General features: G+C 31.6%; 1 protein-coding gene across 2 annotated transcripts in view; it reads left to right on the top strand.

The window, feature by feature from the left end:
- The first annotated feature begins 603 nt into the window (after positions 1 to 603).
- Positions 604 to 14,405, top strand: part of LOC140440055 (uncharacterized) — a 30,436-nt gene continuing 16,634 nt past the window's right edge. The window contains exon 1 of one of the 2 annotated variants that reach the window (XM_072530302.1): positions 604 to 780. The gene's annotated coding sequence lies outside the window, so the exon portion shown is untranslated. The remainder of the gene's footprint in view (positions 781 to 14,405) is intronic. The other variant, XM_072530301.1, reaches the window with a different exon arrangement.

Here is a 14,405-nt window from a genome sequence, read left to right as displayed (position 1 = left end):
TGTTATTATATAATCATATTCACTTTTAGTCCTTTCATCTAGACTAAAAGACGTCCATTTCCTATTCTGTTTCTTCTTAAAAAAAGTCTTTATTGCATATAGTTTGTGTTGCAGCAAAAGTTAGTCTCTTTCGTTTCTTACTCCGACTCCAAAAAATATTCGTTTACCACTTGTTCGTCCTTTTTTTCGAATTTGCCGTTAAAATCTGCCATTATCAGATTGTAATGAGTTGGTTTCCGCTGTTCTCTCTTTCGATTTTCTTATAGAAGGCTTTAACAAGTCCTTCTCCGTAATCGCTGGTGGGGACTTATAGCTGGATTATTTTCAGAGTGTATCTCTTTTTCAGTCGTAATATTTGCTAAATAGCTAAAAGGAAATAAATAATAAACAATGAGTTTGGCATTTATTTACAAGAATTAATGACTGGCGTGCGCCTACACGTCACTTGGGTTTATGAAGGCTAAGGAAGTCTATTAACATTTTGAAGTAACTCTTGCTTATTTTGTGTTCGTAAAATTGATCCTTACAATCCAGTCTTTTTTGCAAGTAGTAATCACCCGGACTATTTCGAAGGTAGGGACGCTTAAACGTCTTGTTATTTGATTTAGTAGATACCATAATCTTATGGTGTTCGGCGTTGATGGTAAACGGTGTGCTCTGCGACTGAATATTGCGGTCACGGTAATATTACCGCCACATTCAATTCACTATTTTTGTGTTTTAAAGTGTGTTTCGTATATTGATTGGAAGTAACTCAAATAGGATAGGTCAAAGACACAAGTAAGTTAAACTAATTTTTGAAAACAATAAACATTATTTTTCTACTTTTCTTAAATAATTAAGTAATATAAGAAGTTAAGTATTTTCTATTTTTTGGGTCTTTTATCCATCGGTATTCCAAAAACAAACAACTTTATAATATACAATAAAAATACAACAACAGTTGTCAATATATCAGATAGAGAGTTGATGAAAATAAAGCAGTTTTTCAAAAAAAAATAGACAAAATTTAGTGTAAAATATGCAACAAGATCCTAGTTTGAGAACCATAATAAAAATATAAGTGTATGTTTCTTATAAGTATCCACTGTTTGAGAATATAGTTTATATTTTATGTTATATTAAATACCTAAAATAATTATTTCTATTCTCTGATACTAATATTTCAAACTGAAACTGAAGCTATGCGTTTTTAATTTTTGGATGTTTTTGGTGTTGAGAAAGAATTTCCCACATTTCTTTATAAATGTGGATCCATTTAATTGGATTTATTCCATTTTTTAATTATTAAAAATATCCTCGAATGAGTTGGGCGTTTAAAACAATTCGAGCAGAATACCAAAATAAACAAATAAAGGTATACCAAAAGTTTATTTATGACTTTAGCGCAAAAGGCCTTGAAAATCTAGAAAATAACAAATTATAATTATTTTATTATATTTTCACGTATAATACTCACAGATCTTGTTTATATTTTTTTATTAGTATCATTCATTTTTTTTCTGCATATCGCTTTTCTAATTTCCAAGCTTTATAATTGTTAAGACTTCTTTAATTACTTTGTTACGACTTCATGTCTATCCTGGTCTCCATTCTCCTCTCTTGTGCATTGATTTTCTCTGCAGGAATAATTTTTGCGTTTTCTTCCCTCTCATTCTTTTTATTTGCCCTAAATTGTCCACCCTTCTCTTAGACAAGGATGCGTGTTGTCACCTGATGTATTCAATATTTATGGTGAACATGCCATGAGGATGGCTTTAGATAGTTGGGCTGGTGGAGTAACAGTGGCTGGTAGGAAAATCTCCAGTTTAAGATTTGCAAGATGACACTACACTTATAGCAGCAAACGGACAAGAAATGTCTAATCTTCTGCGAAGAGTTGAGTACGAAAGTATTAAAGTGGGTCTGAAAATCAATAAAGCTAAAAAAAATAATGGTGGTCGACAGATTCCACACTATTCAACTGATAAACATGTTAGAGGAATACCAGATAGTGGAATGTTATGTCTATCTCGGGTCTAGTATAACTAACGGTGGTAACTGTGAAGCAGAAGTTCGGAGACGTATTGGTATGGCAAAAAATGCGATGAGTTGCCTAACTAAAGTTTCCAAAGATAGATCGATCTCTCAAAATATCAAGATGAGACTGGTGAATGCCTTTTCATTCTTAAAATTTCTATACGGGACAGAGACTTGGACTCTTCGCGGACGCAAGCATAAAAAAATTAATACTTTTGAGATGTGGTGCTGGAGAAGAATGCTGCGCATACCTTGGACAGCTGATAGAACAAATTTTTCCATTCTAAACCAACTCGAGATTAAAAAAGGCTTTCCGGAATATGTCTCCAACGTATTCTGTAATTTTTTGATCACGTGGTTTGCAGAGGTGACGATAGTTTGTAGAGATTAATTGTTTCTGGAAACGTTCCGGGGAGAAGATCAAGAGGACGATCACCAACTAGATGGTCCGATGATTAAAAATTCAGTTGGATTCTGTGAAGCTCTCAGAGTAGCTGAAAATAGAGACCAATGGAGAAAAATTGTTATGAATATTGGACGAAATCACGAATCAAGAGAGAGACCCACTCTTCGTGAATTTATAAAAAAAAATTACATCGTGGTATAAAATTTCTACTTTTTTGTACTTGTTTTTTATCCTATTTATAAAGTTCTCCTAAAATTTATGAAACCAGATCTAAAGATTGTTGTCTACTAAAATTGTTTCTAAAGATAATCCATAAGAGAGTTAACAAGCTGTGTGAAAGTCAAACTTCCCTTAACCAGTTAGGGTTTATAAATGCTGTTGGTACGAGAGAGGCTTTGTTCTTAATACAAGTCTTATTCCAAAGATGCATTAGGGGGAAGCTTTTGGTCGAGTAAAGCACCTCAAGCAAATGCAGATACTAAAAGAAGCAGGAATTAACAACCAAGATCTATGAATAATTGGAAATCTTTGGATCTATGAATAATTGGAATTAAACCACAAATCTCATAATTGAAAATGTCATACCAAATGTGTGAAAATCATGCGTGGAGTGATGTATAAAAGGATGTGAATCATGAATCAGTATTCAGTTGATCTTATGATGTTGTTGCTGGAATAAACATTGCTGTAACGGAAAGTATTTTAGCTGTAACAATGCTCAAAATAAAATAAAATAATGTAAAATAAATAAAATGAAATATAAAAGACTAAAATAGTTTAAAGTAAAATAAAATAAAAATAAAAAGAAATAAATAAAATAAAATACAATGAGATAAATACAATAAAATAAATAAAATAAAGTATAAAATAAATAAAGGCAATGCACTTTTTTTTTATTTCTATTACTGCTTTCGTTCGACTATTGAGTGGCTATCTCATTCTTCCTTAGTCCTGTAGGTCTTCCATATATGCGGCTAATTGTTACTTAAGCCATCTGCCTATCGTCCTTCGATTTTTGTTATAGCAACTTTCTTAATATCCTGTTGGTATGGTTTCTCAGGACGTTGAATATATGGTATGCGTTTTCGTCCTGCGTATGCGTTTTCGTCATCATTCATAGAATACTCTTTTGTTGTGAATTTCTAAATACGTACCTTGACGGTAAGTACTTAGGTATTCCCAGGGCCTCTTTGATTATAATCTTTTGGGCTGTTTGGATCTTCTTCCTATTATTATTATGCTATTTGACATTTTGATCTTATTTTAAAAACTTAGTTTGCTTTTTTCATCTATTAATGAAGAGAGTTGACTTCTTAGTAGTTTGGCTTTGGCAACAGTTTGGTTCACATGTCTGTGAACGTTACCTTTTTGTCAAGCGTTTTGCCTAAATATTTCGATTTGTGGTGTTAAATACAGTTAATTCTATGTTTTGCCTCTCCTTTATTGGTTCAAGATGGCCTAGAGTTTATTGCCATTTTCTAATGTATTTACCAAGCTTGTAGTCAATTTAGAGCTCTTTGTAGATGATTTGTGGATATATCTGAATCTCTGCTGTAGGCAGCTATTACCGTGTCGTCTGCGTATAAACTTGATAATGATCTGGGATCACTTTGTGTGACTGCTGTATAGATGTTGTACAAATAAGGCCCTGCCGCACCGCTCGCGGTACTCCTGCCTTCATGGTTACTACTTCGGACAGGGTTAGCCCTATTCAAACTCTGAACCTTCTGTTGGCTATACATGATGCATAAAGATATGTCATCGCTTTACCGTATTTATACTTGTTCATTTTACAGATCAAATCTTCATGATACGGCTACTTAATACATCTTTTCGTTGAACGCTTTTATTTCCTTTTATATTCAGTTAAACGCAGTACCTGGAGTTCACACTAATGATTGGTCCTAAACCCGAACTGTGTTTCTGGTATGGTTCTTATTGCTTCGAGTTCCTCTTTGAGCCTGATTAATTTTACTCTTTCTGCAATTTTGCTTATTTATGGTAATAAGCTTATTGGTCTGTAATTTTATAAAAAGGTTTATTTGTTTCTGGTTTTCCAATCATAATGACATGAGCCTCCTTCCATCTGTCAGGGAAATATCTTAGGCTTAGTTAGATGGACTATCGCTTTCGCTGGCAGGTTTTTGAGTGCTCTGTTCGTGAGGTTTTTTTATCAGTTGTTTTCGCATATCTGACACATATATCTTTGGTGGAGATATGTGTTATATCTATTATGTCAATTTTTTTTTCTTAGAATTTTTCCTCTTCTTTCTACGTTTTCTGTGAATTTCAAGTTTTCGTTGGAATGGTAGTAGTTTTTACATCGCAATTCTAGCGTGTCTTTTAATACTTCCACTTTTTCTTTATCTGTGTATAAAATTCCATTCTCTAGGTATAGAAATGGAATTAGCATTCTATATTTCCGTAATATTTTTGAAATATTTTAGAATGCAGCATTGTTTAGGTTTAACTCTTTAATATAGTTATCCAAGCTTTCGTTTTTATGATTTTCTAATTGATTTTTGATTTCCCTATTCAGTTCGTTAGCAATTCTTTTACATTTTCGATTTCTTGTTCTGTTAGCTCTTCTTCTTTTTCTAATTTTCTGTTTAATAACATCTTTCAGTTTATTACTGATGTCTCTGAATCTTCGTTTTAATGTTGTAATTTCTTCTTCTTTGGATGTGGCATCGATAGCATTTTGGATTGTATTCTCTAATTTTACCACATATTCTTCTAGATCTGCTATGGTGTTTATTGTGGGTACTGCTTCGATGTTTTCACCCACAATTCTTTTGAAGTTTTGCCAACATGTTCTTTTCTTCTTGTGGAGTTGTAAATAGTCTATTTCTATAGTCTATAGTCTATTTCTATTACTACCAGGGTTAGTAAGATTAGGTTTTGTATTAAATCGCCCTCATTTAATAATTTTTTTTCATATTGTTACCCATCCATCCATCCATCCAATGGCGCTACAGCCCAAATCGGGCCTTGGCCTCCTTCAACAGGCTTCTCCAACCATCTCTATTTACCGCTGTTGTTTTCCATGAACGCGTTCCCAGGCAGTTCCTGGCATCCTCATCGACTTCATCTTCCCATCTCTTCATATTGTTACCCACGTTGTGTAAAATTTTTATGTCCAAATGAGTAGAAAGTTTATCTCCTCCGTGAAAACATGTTGCTTCCATTGGTCCTTTCACAAAGATGTTGTGCCTGTCTTCGAGATAGCCACACAATAGTCTCTCGTTACGATTCGTTTTTCTGTCGAACCACTTGTGGGATCTCGCGTTTAGGTAATTAACTAAGATTGGATTATATCAGAATTACTAGATCTTTAATATTGCCAGAGAAGAAGAAGTAGATTTACTTAATTCTGGTGATCTAGGTGGCCAAGAGATGAGTCATTTTGTTCATATCTCTCTATTGAAATTGTAGATAGTAGGTAGTAGATAGTAAATATCTGATATTTATGAATAGAACAGTAAATAAAAATAATAAATTTAATTTACTAAATACCCCTTTTTCCACTACAATTGAAAATATCTTCAAAACCATAAGTATAGAAATAAAAAAAAATAAATGTCATTGGCTTTATAATGTTTTATGAAATAAAATACAGGGTGCAAATTAAAACTATGGCTATAACAGGTTGTTGGTTTTTTACTTCCTTTTAATTATACAGGGTGTTGAACTTTTCACGATTTTTATTGTTTTTGTTTATACTTTTTAAATACCTTGTATAATACAAAACAACTTTGTTTTATTTAAAAAAAACATATCTTTATAAATACTCTGTATATTTGTAACTAATATTAAAGTATTAATCTGACCGCTACCTTCTATTAATGTAAATAACTTTTTTTGGTGTCTCCTACAATAACAAATATACCGGACTTTATCGCAAAAATTAATCGCTCTATATACATTTAACCCAAAGTAAAATTCATAAGAAAATAGCTGCAGATTTCTACGAAATTAGCTAAATTACTAGAAGTAAAATGTAAAATATTAAACATTCGCATGAAATAACGCGCGTTGATAATTCCTAATTAAACAAATCAAGCAATTTTCGCGCCAATCACCCAACCAAAACGTAAAATGAAAGGATCTAATTATAGTTATATTACTTTTTAAAACGTTTGGTACCTGCTTTTTGTAGAGTATTTCATTTATTTTGTCAAATACTTTTCAGAGCGTGTTTAATGACCACAAATTAGAAGATAAAACAAAAATGGGGTGTTCTCAATTCAGCGAGATACTATCTATAATTTAATTATCAAGAGCGCACTAATGTGTTCTGTCATTTTCATTTTATTATTTCAGTGGCAATCACAGACTAATTATATGATAATAACTTGGCTTCTCAACCGTATTAAACATACAAACGCAATACAAATATCTAAATTCGAATAAAAAATAAGTTTTAGATTGCAAAATAATACTAGATGACAATGATCCAAGACACAGAGATAATTAAAAGGGTATTTGTATTACAGATGTTGAATATTTGATATATCTTTGGCAGCGGTAACTGAAATGTTCCAACGGACAAGAAAACGGAATTAAGAAAAAATAACGAAAAGACTTTGGAAGTATTTGGATTATTCTAGATTATTCCAGTGACGAAGTTTCACGTTGCCGTTTTTAGTAAAAGTTTATTTGTATTTCAGTTTTAAATATGTGTATAAGATTGAAGGCAACCGTATATACGTATTTCTCACTATTGGTCGTCTTCAGTACGGTGCAGCCAAGTTAGAAAAGGAGCATATTAACTTGGGAAAGGATCACTAGAGGAGCAATGCGACCAATTTGTGGCAATAATGTTAGATGACTCTGAATTTTTCAGAGCAACAACTAACACATCCACGGAGGAAGCTAAGCTACCTTAGGAAAGGAATGCCAAACGTTTAGAACGTTTCAAACAGTACGAAAAAGGTTAATGCGAATTGATAGTAAAATAAAGGTAAAATGTATCGGCATAGCTCGCAACAAAGGAAAAAAAATATAATAAAGTTAGAGCTAAGCTTCCTCCGTGGATGTGTTACTTGTTGCTCTGGAAACCTCAGAGTCTTCTAACAATATTGCCAAAAATTGGTCGCATTGCTCCTGTAGTGATCCTTTCCTAAGTTAATATGCTCCTTTTCTAACTTGGCTGCACCGTACTGAAGACGACCAATAGTCAGAAATACGTATATACGGTTGCCTTCCATCTTATACACATATTTTATTATATTTTTTTTCTTTGTTGCGAGCTGTGCCGATATGTTTTACCTTTATTTTACTATTATACTACTATAGTGTATTTTTATGTATGAGAGAGTGATAAAACAATAAATTATGTATGCAAATCCCTAAACTGTTGATACGGGTGACTCAATGAAAAACAGATATTTGTCAACAAGTTTACAGAAGTATATAGGAAAACAATTTTAAATTGACTATGACCACCAGGTATAAAGGTTGGAGCAGAATAGAATACAATAGTTGTGAGGTTTACTAATCCCTAAATAAGGTTGCCAGTGTCGGAGTGATGGAGGTTAACAGGTACTAATGAATTTGCAAGAAATGTAAGATGTTTATTTTATTGGTTATATATAACCAATAAAAGTTTAATAAGTACCTACCTATTTGCAAAATAAAGTTTTTTTCCACAGAAAATGTGATAGTGGGTTTTTCCATTTTGTAGGAAGGTCCAAGTGGCGTATTCAAAATTCTTAACAGTTCACTAAAAGTAGGTACTTCAGTTGCAAGGTGCAGTTTATTGTGTATACTAGTGTTATGGAAAATTTGGAAGTGCCGTGTAAACGCCGAAAAATTGGTCCTTTAACAGTTAATGAAAAAACATTAATATTTAATTGTTTTAAATCATTTACAGACAAACGTTTATGTGAAAGTATTGATGAGACCGTTGAGTTAGTTAGCAGTACACTTGGTGTTGGGAAATCTACGATTTACAGAGTTATTAAAGAAGAGAAATGTGGTAGTTTTCAAATGCCACGTAATGCTCCAGGGAAACCAAAATTTCAAATAGAATATCATTTCTGTGGCTAGAAGGCAAAAGGGGATAACTCTCATTTGGAAGTTTTTCAGTACAGACATTTTTAGTTCATATGGTCTTTTTGTTACCTTACAGACGTAATATTAGTAACGTTTGTATATTTCTAGATCCGACTTACATTCTGTTAGATATATTTAAGTGTTTTTTTCTTAAATTAATATCTATGTGTCCAATATTTTGATAAATTAAAAAAAATATTTTAGGATATTTATTATTTTTAATTATTTCAAGAAAGCATAAGGAGATAAGTCAAGTTATAGTTGAAATGCACATAAAATCATCTTGGTAAAGGGGGTTATGTAGATTTATACCCTTATGCTCGGTAGTAACTTGGCTAATATTATATGTGCACTGTAGTGTTAACTGCAGTTATTTCTACTTACAACGGGCAACCACAATAAAGCAAGAGAAAATATTTTGTTCTGGATGTAGCATTGACAGAACAAGAAATAAAACGTTTTAATAAAAATTTTTTTAAAAAGTTTATTAAACATGTAGGTTTCTACAGCAATCTGATGATACGTTTACAAATTAACAATTGATCAAGATTATACTTAGAAAGAGAATTAAAGGCGCATTCTAAACACAAAATAAAAACATATATTCTATATAATATGAACAGAATAGCTTTCGCAGGAAGAAAAAAAAAATTTGATGAACACAAATATTTTTCGAAAGCTGTTTCTTTAAAATAATAAATTACACAAATATTTGTTTTAGAATATTTTATTAAAAATCGTCATCACTAAAATAATTATCTATGTCTGGATCTGTGTCAGCTGTATTATCCAGATCTTGTGAATTTCGTGGGATTTGGGCAAGTCCACGATAACATTCTTTTGCACTCTCATCAACTAACTCAATAAGGTCTGAAAGATCGCTTACTTTTTTTTCACTTATTTGTCTTGGCTTATCATACAAATTATCTAAAGTAATGTTCTTGATATCGATGGGTGTATCTTTTTTTTTGTCTTCTAAAATTTATTTCTTGAAATGGCTGATATTCCTGAAGCGATGTTTTAAAATTAATAATGCCAAATTCCTTGGTGTATCTTAGCCATTTTATATTTCTCCAGCAAATTTCAGTCGTATTGTCTCTCTTCTTTCTCTTTATTAACATTTCTTTTAGCAGAAAGCATTTCAAAAGGTAAATTAGCAAAACTCTTAAATAAACAAGAAGCAATTTCGTTGGCACGTAAAACACGGTATTAGTTTGTAAGTAAGGAGTAGGAAAAACCTGTTGTAAGTCAAATACAAATATTTTTTGACTTTTGCTGTTTATACATTTTAATTTGTCTAATCTCTTTGACTCGTAAGCAGTTTCAGCTTCTATATGATGATCTGCTAATAAATTCTCATGCTTTTCCTTGCATCAGCTGTCTTATTGATATTAATATGATTGTGAAAAATATCACAATTGTTACAGGCATCGTTGCTTGGTTTTTTAAACTTTAAGCCTAATTTATCGATTGTTTGAGAGTAAACTTTATAAGAAACCGGTTCAGATGTTATGTCCTGGGTATACATTTGATACATCTTAGCTTTTGTTAATTCTGCTACTAGATACTTTTTACTAGTATGTTTTCGTGAGTAGTGAGACTCATATTCAGGAAATTTTGATATGTGGCTATAGACGAGTTCCATTCTAGATTCGGAAATTTTGTTTTTTGGTTCATGCCTGCCTCTGCCATCAGCCATAGGAATACCACAGTTGGATGACATTTTCTTTTTTGTAACAGTTTCTATAAATTTATTACTTTCGTCAAAAATAGCACAAAAACATACCTTGCAGCATTGGATTCTTCCTCCTTGGATTTCTATAAAATATGTAAAACACTTTTCCCTATTTTTTGAAGGTTTATCAGTATCACTTTTGTTAGTAGTAATCTTCTTGTCAGAAATTTGAACTAATGAGGCAATACAACTTACCCTTCTATCGTAGTTGCCCATTCCCCAGTAATTTTGAAACAGAGATAATCTATGTTCATCAAATATTTTTTCTTTACACTTTCTTCTACAATCTCGCAGTGACCGTGACTGCCTAGCTTTATTGCGTTTCCTTTGTTTGTTTCATATCCTTTACCCGTATTTCGTAAAACCTGTCTTTTTTTTCTTTTTCCTACTTTTCGTTTCAATATTTTGTGCATTGGTTGGCCATGTTCTTCATTGTTTTCAAAATTTGGATCATTTGAGCCATTTTTCTCCTGTTCGATGTCAGAATCACTATGGTGGTCTTCTTGAATGTGATCATAGGCCGGGTATTTTACGCTGTCGTCTGAGTCAAAATATTGCTGTACATTTTCTTTTACTAAAAAAAAAAATATGGAATGTAGTGATCAATAATCAACAATTATATCACCCGTGGAGGAATAATAATTGTTATTTCGAGTTGCCATCGTAGTGAACGTTCCTTGATAAAATTTGCGTGTGCTCTCTTCACAATCTAGACAAGTACTGACAAGAAACTGACACGAATATGATTTGCGTGGACACCGTATTCTTGCAAAAAGGGATAACTTTGTATATCCTAGCAATACTTTCATATATATTTCTTCTATCACATTCCGGCAAAAGGGGATATCTTGATTTAATGCCTTTTACTAGCACACATTTCAAATAATTCTCAAGTTAACATGACTTAAATCGTTTTGCTTCTCAGTTAATTCCATAATGTTAGAAAATATGTGCACATATACCATTTTACTAGTAATTACTATTTTGCTCTCCAGAAGATATCTAGAGTTATATCCTTAAAACAGTCGTAACGATTAAATTGTAGCCAAGTTACCCCTTTTTGATCAATAATAATATTTTAATTAGTAAACTTTCACTTAACTCTCTTTACCAAGATTGTGCAGAATCAAAAATGCTGTCGAATGGTATACATAACACTATTTTGCAAAAAATCGACTAATCCCCTTTTGCCTTCCAGCCACAGATTTTAAAGAAGGACTTCGACGGAAAGGGCATGAATTCTTCTTTAGACAAGAATTTCCAACATTGGATAAAGTTCTTGTCTCAGTTCGAGATGATAAGGATTACCCAGAAATGAGTCGAAGTACGTTATGGAAACTTTTAAAAGAAATAGGCTTCCGCTGGAAAAAGAATCCCAGAAAGTCTATTTTATTAGAAAGAAGCGATATTATCATATGGAGAAGACATTTTCTAAGAACCATAAAGGAAATGAGAAACCAAAAAAGAAAAATATTTTATCTTGATGAAACATGGATCAACGAGGGTCATACACCAAATAAATTTTGGCAGGATGAAACTGTTACAAGTCAAAGGCACGCTTTTGTAAATAACTTATCTACTGGTTTAAACCCACCATCAGGAAAGGGACGCAGGCTGATAATAGTACACATTGGCAGTTCAGACGGTTTTGTTGAAGGTGGTTTATTAACTTTTGAATCAACTCGTACCGGTGACTACCATGAAGACATGAACGCTGATGTCTTTCAAGAATGGTTCGAACAAATGATAGATCTTCTTCCTAAGAACTGTGTAATAGTAATGGATAATGCAAGTTATCACTCCAGACTTATAGAAGGACTGCCCACAACCAAGTGGTTAAAAAAGACTTGCAGAATTGGCCGAGTTTGATGAAATTGCCAAAAATTGTGAAATGACAGTACTTAGATCCCCACCATATCATTGTGAATTAAACCCGATTGAACTGGTATGGGCACAGATAAAGAGTGAAGTTTCAAGAAAAAATACCACTTTTAAAATTCATGATGTTAAACAGTTATTTTTGGAGGCCGTAAATAATGTAAAACCTGAAAACTGGGAAAAGGCAGTAAATCACACTATTAAAGAAGAGGAAAAAATGTGGAAGCTGGACAATATTACTGATAAAATGATCGAGCCAGTTATTATAAATCTTGGTTCTGAAAGTTCATCTTCTGAATCTGATTTGGATTTGTAACAAGTAGCTGTAAGTTTTATATTAATATTTTTATTCATCTATTTAACATACCTTAGACGGTTTTAAAAACTCTTTTTCTCTTTTGTAATTTTTAAAAATTAAAAAAAATGTGAATTTTTAAAACCCTTTTTAATGTAGGCCAGTCAGTTCTAATATAGTGTGTGATAAAAGAGGTCACTTTTGTTTACATACACATAACACTTTATAACACTGAAATAATTCATTTATTTTTTACAATTATTCAAAGTAATTTTTCAATTAATCTTGAGCACGCCCATGGAGTGGTCGGAGGTACCAGTTAAAATTATGCTAATTACTCTCTCGTTCATAAAAATAAACTATAACTCGCATTAACCTTATTCTTGTTATATATATATATATATATATATATATTGTTGTGGTTTGGACTTGGTTGAAAATATTTAAAATAATATCAGAATATGATTTAATTTTATCGACCAATAAATTCAACCTTTTAAAATATGAATAGAATAAGTTGTCTTGTTAAAAACCCAGTAAATAAAATAAGTAATGGTTTTTGTTGAAAATTCAAAAAGGCAGAGAGATTATGGGTAATTTCTTTGAATCCCTAAGTAGAAATCTTTGTATATAAAAATTCAACATTCAAGATAATAGATTATACGGAAGCGTTTAAGTAGATAAACCATATCAATTTTTAGATTCTTTTAGTTGATAAGGATGTACACGAAAACGGAGATTTGTTTATGGGAATTGGAAATTCCTAATGATATAATTTGCGACGTTTAAAAAAATGTCTACTAAATAAGTTAAAATGTGATTGGTTGAAAATATTGGCGTGGTGCTAGGTGATTATTGGTCAAAAGTGAAATAGTGGGACCTGAAAGACGCCAAGGGAGTTTTGCTGACATGATAGCGACATTGTGTTCTGAACAGTGGAACGAGTGGTTTGAAAGTTGGAAAGCCATAGCCTGCCTTTCCAACAAGAAAAAAAAGTTTACGTGTGAATGATAATAATAATTGTGTATATTTTTTTAAAGTGTCTGTCGAACGTGCCGCAAGAAGTGCATAATAGTTCACAGAGAAGTTACAGCCTGAAAAATTATAAACCGGTGTAGCATACATGTCTAACGCCAATTGAGAGAGTGAAAGTCCTCTCAATTAGTAAGGAAGTGTGTCCTATGGTATAGGATTATAAAGGAGGTGTTGAAGATACTGTAGGGGCGTTAGTGTGTATGTAAGAGACTTTCAAACAGCAGGAGAACGAAGTTTTTGCACAGTATCCAAGTATACAGCAGCAAGCCGGCAGAACATAATCAAGGAGCCATTAGAAAGAGTGTGTGAATTGAAAAATGTCAGTCTGACTTAAAATAGAACAAGGATTTTTAACCACATTCATAACGGTCACACAATCAATATAAATTTTGTCATTTTATTCAGTTTGTTTGTTTTCATAACAGATAAAATGGATTTCTGAGATCTTTTTCTTTTGTGTACGAATCAAAATTAATATTGATAATTGGTGTATAAACAGTAAATAATTTTAGATTTAATCCTATGCAGTAGAGCATAGGGTATATGTTTATGGTTTAATTAAAAATTATATTTGATTTGTTAATTTAATAAATGGTACGATAATTTATTATTACAAACTTATTGAATTTCATTTATCTTCCCATTTGCTCATTTTGTTAGATAAGGACACATAATAGATATTACTTGGAACCTACGTAGAGTAATTAGAGATAAAAAATCTTTAGCCTTGAGATCATTAATTCATTAAAACAATGTTTATTTGTCTTGTAAAATTAAGCCTTAAGCAAAATTAAAGTTTCTATAAAGAACAGCAAAAAAGGGCACAGTTTGCAATTCATAATATATATATATATATATATATATATATATATATTTATTTATATATATATATATATATATATTTATATATATATATATATATATTTATTTATATATATATATATATTTATATATATATATATATATATATATATATATAT

The sequence above is a fragment of the Diabrotica undecimpunctata genome, chromosome 4 (assembly GCF_040954645.1).
Source record: "Diabrotica undecimpunctata isolate CICGRU chromosome 4, icDiaUnde3, whole genome shotgun sequence".
NCBI classification, from domain to species: Eukaryota; Metazoa; Arthropoda; class Insecta; order Coleoptera; family Chrysomelidae; genus Diabrotica; species Diabrotica undecimpunctata.
Note: the sequence above shows the minus strand (reverse complement) of the source record. Positions and strands in the feature narration are given on the sequence as shown.